A 6,937-nucleotide genomic window follows, 5' to 3' on the forward strand; every position below is an offset into this window, starting at 1 on the left:
AACATGACACACATAAACGAATAAAGGAACCAGACATGTTCACCATGTACAGTCACAATGTGTAGCCTACACTACAGGCCTACTGCAATACATGAGAAAGAGTGTACTTATAGAGTGATATATATACTGCATTATAGGTATTTATTCTCTGTTTCACACATGTAGTGTTAATGCAAGGCCTGGTTATCAGGGTATCATGTTAACCACGTGTATGCAGTGAGTTTTAAGGGTTTTGCAGGGTTTTCTTTTACGCAGGGCTGTTTACTGATGAAACGAGGTATGAATACTGTATATAGTGCACTGTAAGGTGTGCTAAACTGAATTTCAGTTTATAAACAGATCATCCTGGTAATAAAAATGGGAATAAGTTGCCCAAATGCCAGTGCGCATTATGCGCATTTGTAGACTCATCCACGCACAGCGCGTCATACAGGTCTAACGGAGGCTTTAATTCACCCTGTATTTCATCCACTTTGTCCTAAATAACCCTAACAGACGCTGGAATAAAAGCAGAATGCACAGATATGGCTGGATGCATTATGTTCTTTTGGGCACAGCAATTAAGCTAATAATACTTATAATAATAATAATAATAATAATAATAATAATAATAAATAGGCTGAACAAATCCGATTTTTAGCAAATAAAGTCTACTGTGGCTATTGAATGGCGCTTTCACATAATAATAGAATGTTATTAGCGTTAATCAACAACAACCTGTAATCAAAGCGATAAACAGCCATTTCTAAATGATCTTATGTGATCTACCATTGTAAGAAAAATAGGTAATAAACTGTATTTTTCTCTGTCGCACTCATGGTACATTTCTGTACATTTAATATGCATCCTTCAGCTTTAAAAAATGATTTACCTTTTAGAGTACAGCTTTATATGCACTTTTCTATGTGAACACTTGATAGTACCACCCCAGCGTCAAGGAAATGTACACTCTAGTAGCCTTGTTGTAAAGACAAACTTGCATATGGTGGACTACATAGTGAAAGTTATTCAGAGCAAAATCTAAAAGTCTGAAAGTGAATATAGGAAATAAATGAATAAATGATCCCAGAAAGAGAAGAGCAGTGAAAATAAGATTCTTAATAACATCTTAATCTACAGTGCTGACTCTGCAGTCCACAAAAGTCCACCAATAAATACTGTAGGTGATTCACCACTTTAAGACCATATAACATTGTTGTGCATTCTCCTATAAAGAAAACACAAGGACATTTCTCATGACAGGATTAAATCCTGGACATGTCATGTAGGGGAAATAATGCAGACCCCTGAATTTCCTCACTAGGGGGCAGTGTACTCCATTTGCACTCTGCCCAGCCTCTGGGACCTCAGAAAATTATGGCACACCTTGGGTTGTGGTTGAAGTTGCCCTTTTGCACTCTGGCTTGTGGTTTTGTTTTATAATGGTTCAGGTTTGGATAGAGGTAGGAGATGCCGACTTGCAACTCAGGGCACGTGGACGTAGACACAGATTAAATGTGGGGCAGATAACCACATGCTTAGGAAGAGCAAATTGGCGAAACTGAGATATCTGAGATTTATGCATGACGTTTATGTCTTTGTTTGAGGTTTACGTCTATATTGTATATATTTTTAGATATACGTTGTATATCTTGTATATATTGGTGTATATATTTATACAAGCCACAAGAAATCCGTTTAACACCTGGAGCAGCTAAGTTTCTGGTTCTGTTCGCAATGTGTAATCATTTATTCATGTACGTACAGCAGTGACTCAAATGTAGAGGTATTAGCCACAGTTATAGCCTAGTAGGCAAAATTTTCCAGGCAGACAAAAATGAATTATGGGACGCTTTACATAATATCAGTATTACAGCTCTTAACATTTTTTATTTGTCATTGCTCATAACATCACTTTGCTGAAATAGGCATGAAACATTTACCATTCTCTGGTATTTGAAGTAACAAAAAATATATATTTGTTTTCTGTGTTCATTAAAAAAAAAAAAGTAATCTGTGCAAATACCAGTAACCTATAGTACGAATTTATGCAAATGCCAATAAACTCCAGCCACCACACATTTCTAAAGGTCTTCACTCTGATGTGGGGTCAGCTCTCCACTCGTCACACAATCCTGTTTTTTAATATATAAAAGGCAAACGCTGACCCTGGATCAGTCATGCTCTGAGTAGTTTGATGTGTATGACCTCAGCTCTAATAGTATGAATGTCACTTCTGTGCTTAGTCAGTGGCCGATTTCACTTTCATGCTCACTTTTAAGCAACATTAAAGGAATGGAACTGGGACAATGAAACGGGACGGTTAAATTTATGTCCAACATTGCCTGACCAGAAATGTAAGGGAAATAAAGTCAGAATTGTGGGTTTACTTCAAAGAAGCCCATGGTGTGTTGCATCTAACCGATTTTAATATTTTCTCTGATTAAAAATTATTGATTTATGATATCTTTCAAGAAATGGTTTGAAATCAGATCAGAGCATTTCTTCGAAGTCTTGCTATATGGATAGTATTTAAACAGGTTCAATGGGGAGGATTTTATAGTGCTTTAGTTCATCATGTGCAAGTTCCTGTAGAGTTGTTTTGACTTCTGTAAGTACATGGGTTATCTAACACATCAGTGGAACCCTGAATATGTTTAGAACACAGGAAACCTCAGAGTTTTATTTCAGCCAAAATATCATCAGCCATCCTGTTTGATATTGCTCAGTCACATGTATTTTTGTCATCACAAATACAAGCAAAGGTTATTTCTGTAGGGGTGTTGCTGTCATCATCAACAGCCATCACTGATGAACAGTTCATGGTTCTTAATACAGCTCAGGACACCATGGCGTCATAATGAATTTTTAACCATGATAAAGTACAAATGGAGCCATCTGTTGTCACTGCATCGACTCTGCGCTCGTGGGTTGGTGTTGCTCAGATGGTATCGAATACTATCAGAGCCAAAAAACAGCCTGCTTGGTGTCTTGCTTTGCTCTTGGTGTAGGCGTTTTTGAATTAAACAAGGGAAAAGCCCAGCAGAGTATATATGTATATACATATCAGAATATGGAAAGTCTGATTAATTCTACTCTGACCACGGTTGAGTTGAGGAGAAAAGACATGTGTGTCTAATTATGTTTACAAAGTTGCCACAATTTCTACAGTAAATCTGAACCGAGAAATCTGCCTCCTACTGCTGTGCTTAAGCCTGTGATTTACCATCATTTCTATCCTTTTCCTGTCTGAGTTCTCCTCCAGCCTGCACTGCACTGAGCTGCATTTTTTCATCACCTCTGTCGCTAGGCCCAGCGATTAGTTAAGAGGTCGTGTTCACCACGTCGTCATAATGACACCTTGCTGGATATCGACTGGAGAGCGGCTTCGCAAATCACCCTTGCCGCTCGATAGCGAGCCTGAGCCACTGACATGTCACATTTACATCCTCTCCCAGAGACGTTTAGAACCAAAGAGGCATTTTTCAGCCCAGGCGAGGCGCGTGTGAATAAACGGTAATGTGACAGGCGGGTGACAGAGCAGCACTGGACAGGCCGATTAGGGCCACGCGTCAGCCGTTGTTAATGGGGGAAGTCCTCTAAATGTTGGCCCAGTACCTGAACCTCCATAATGAGGAGGGTAGGTAATGAAGCCAGGCTCGTTTTTAAAGCCTGTATTAATTGCAAAGCGTCACGCAGGGCACCAGCCATAGATAAGCCTCAAACGGTCAGGACAGCGCTGGGTTGAGCGAGAATTTGAGTTTTACATGTAAACGATTCTTGCTTTATGAGCTACAACAAGATTGGCCATCTATAATGCGAGTGAGTGGTGGGTTATGCAGGTGCATAATGAATGCGGAATAAATCCAGCCTACTGAGCAAGAGATCAAGATGCTGTTATCAGTCATCGGCACGGGCCATGAAGCGACCCTTTCACATTTTACAGCTGCTATAATTACAAACTCCATTGTAAGACCCACAGCGCCGTTTGTTCTCAATGGATAATTGTGGCTATATGACAACTTGAAGAGACACAAAAGCTCTCAAGTCAGCCCAGAACAGCGACGATCTTTTGCCATTAATTGTTGAAGCAGAATGTTTCACATTTTTAGGGATTCTTGCATCCTCCCCCACAGAGGAAAGAAGGAAGCTTCTTGAGATGCTCTTGTCCTTTGTTAAACACCCACAGATGCAAAAATGTTTGCACACATTGCAGAAGTGGTGCAGCTCGGCGCAGCGGGCCGATCCAGCCCAGCGTCCACTGGCTGCTGTGATATGGTCGACCCTGGCGGGAATGATGGGACTCAGCGTGCTGGCCGCCCACGTCGAGCAGCCGCTGAATTCAGGAGCTTTCACTCCTGTATATGCTCAGGGTCACACGGGGTCAAACGACTCCTGCATATGAGGATATACCGAATGACCTTTTCTCCCTCGCGCCTGTTTTTTCCTTGTTTTGTTCATTCTCTCTTAGCCATTTTCATTTATCTCGGTTGTCATAACAGGCACACTGACTACGATGGCCCTGAATGCGATAACTCATCAGCACACCTGCATCCGACATCAGTATGTCCTCCTCACGTGTCTGTCAATGATGAGCGCTCTTGTACAGTGTGTGACTTTTATGCTATTCAGAAAAGAATTCACAAAAAAGCCCTTTGTTTCGTACTGTTCTACTAGAAATCCAGTTAGAAAAAAAAAAACGAACAATTTGCTTATTTTGTGTTGTGAATCATCACACTGAGTCAACACAAAAACCTCTGTGCTGATACACAAAGGAGGTCACGAGCATTATTTCTACATGAGAAAGGAGAGCAGGCCGAGATGGGAAAGAGAAAACCGCAATGGGAGCGGAATGCCGCACACAGCCGCTTGAAACGCCGGTCAGGCATATGACAAGGCGGCATAAAGCAACCTGTCAAGTTCCACCCACAATATTCAGATGAGCTCCGTCAAAGAAGACTGAATGGACACCAACCTGCTCCAGCACCGGCTAAGATCTAAAGACAAGCCGTGGGAGAGTCCGCAACAACACGAATTGTTCTCTCTTTATCGAGTGGGAGGCTGTTTTTCTTACTGAGTTTGCGTAGGTGTTACTTTTCTATAGATGCTCACCATCAAAGGACTCAGCAGTTTGCGTTAGTGGTATGTGGGGTGAGAAATTCCCTCTTTAGCTTTTAAGTTGCATTATTTAGTGTTGCCTCTAAACAATATGACCTATTTATACACACAAGTCTTTACTGAGATTTCAAGAAGATTTTTTTTTTTTTTTTTTTTTTAATATATAGTAATGAAGAGTAATTCTTTAAATGATCTATCATCAAGGATTGGAGAATACTCAATTGACTTTGGTTAACTTTTTTTTTTGGGTTTATTTAAATTCTCAGATTAAATATTTCTTTTTCTCAAAGCATAAAATTGAAATAGTCCGTACGTATTCATTTCGTCCTCCTGTTTTGCCTACTCAGGTGCTGTTAATTGCAATAAATCATAGCGTCCCATCAAAATCGCTTGAAGTGCAAAGAAGAAACTAATCGCATGCAAAACAGCCATCAGCTAATCTGAATACAGCATTGCTAGAAAAGGAAAGCTCTTTTTCCCCCTCTGCTCTCGTAATATATTCACTTTCCACATTACCTACATTATCTAAATGAAGAGGGCTGTGCTCTCAGTGCAGAGTGCAGCACATCTAACAGACACCACATCATGCAGTTCTACAGGACCTAAAAGCACTCACACACTCGCTCACTCTCTCTCTCTCTCTCTCTCTCTCTCTCGCTCACTCTATCTCTATCTCTCGCTCTCTCTCTTACACACACACTAAAACCCACGAAGAAGAAGTGTTGCCCGGTGGCCCGCGCTATACTCACATTATCAGGGCTTGGAGAGAAGTGGCTCTTTGTGAATCCCATCATATGAGTGGGCTCCTCCAAGAGCATTACACTGATCCAGTAGCAACACACTCACACAAACACTATCCGGCATACACACACGTACACGCGTACCAACACACACGCTCTTGGGATAGCTTGGGCTCCTCATCCGATCGGATCGCTCTCCAAACTGATTATCTATAATCTACCAAGGGGCTATATGAGGAGTTCTCTCATTCTCTCTCCCTCTCTCTCTCTCTCTCTCTTTAAGGGGGTGTAACAAAAAAAAAATCAAGGAAACTCAAGACAATAGCACTGTTCCTTGTGCACGCCACATCTTTGACATTGAAATTATCATGGTAATGTTGAGTGAGAGGTGTGGGAGCTGGGATAATTTGATGGAAGGACCTGTAGGTGTTGGTGTCACTCACGTGTCACATGTAGCAGCGTGCACCTCCCCGTTCTAACTCCGACTTTTAACATAATAGCAGTTTTAACATAATGTTAGCCACTACAGAGCGGAGCATCTACATTTGAGGCTTAAACAGTGTTATTTTTGGTTATTATTTGACGCTGATTGCTAACAGACGTTATATTGGCATATTTGTGAGCTTATTTGTTCTTTAATAAGAGATATAGACTTGACTGTAGAAGAAGGACCCTAACATAATGAGAAACACTTGCAGTTATGTCTTAGTAAATATGACTGGTGGCAGATGTTTACAACGCACAGACCAACCCACACACACACACACACACACACACACACACACACACGTACACATACAAGGGCTTGCCAGGCCTCTCTCTCTGAGCAGAGGCACGTGGCCAAGGGGCCGTGGGTCGGACCCGGGCAACGTCTCCCTCATTACTGAGCGCTCGCTCCATCATTGACTTTTGGCTCCTCATTCAGCATCAGAAGCCATTAACACTAATGTTCTACTCGGCAGTAAAGACACAAGACCCTGGTTTTCACCTAGAGCAGAAGAGGCAGTGAAGTCGGACTGTAACGTTTTTTGACTTGAGGATCCTCAAGGGTTCACTTTCGTTAAGTTCTGAGAGGCTTGCAAACTCTCAGAGGCTTTCTC

The sequence above is a fragment of the Ictalurus furcatus genome, chromosome 13, assembly GCF_023375685.1.
Source record: "Ictalurus furcatus strain D&B chromosome 13, Billie_1.0, whole genome shotgun sequence".
In the NCBI taxonomy this organism is placed as follows: Eukaryota; Metazoa; Chordata; class Actinopteri; order Siluriformes; family Ictaluridae; genus Ictalurus; species Ictalurus furcatus.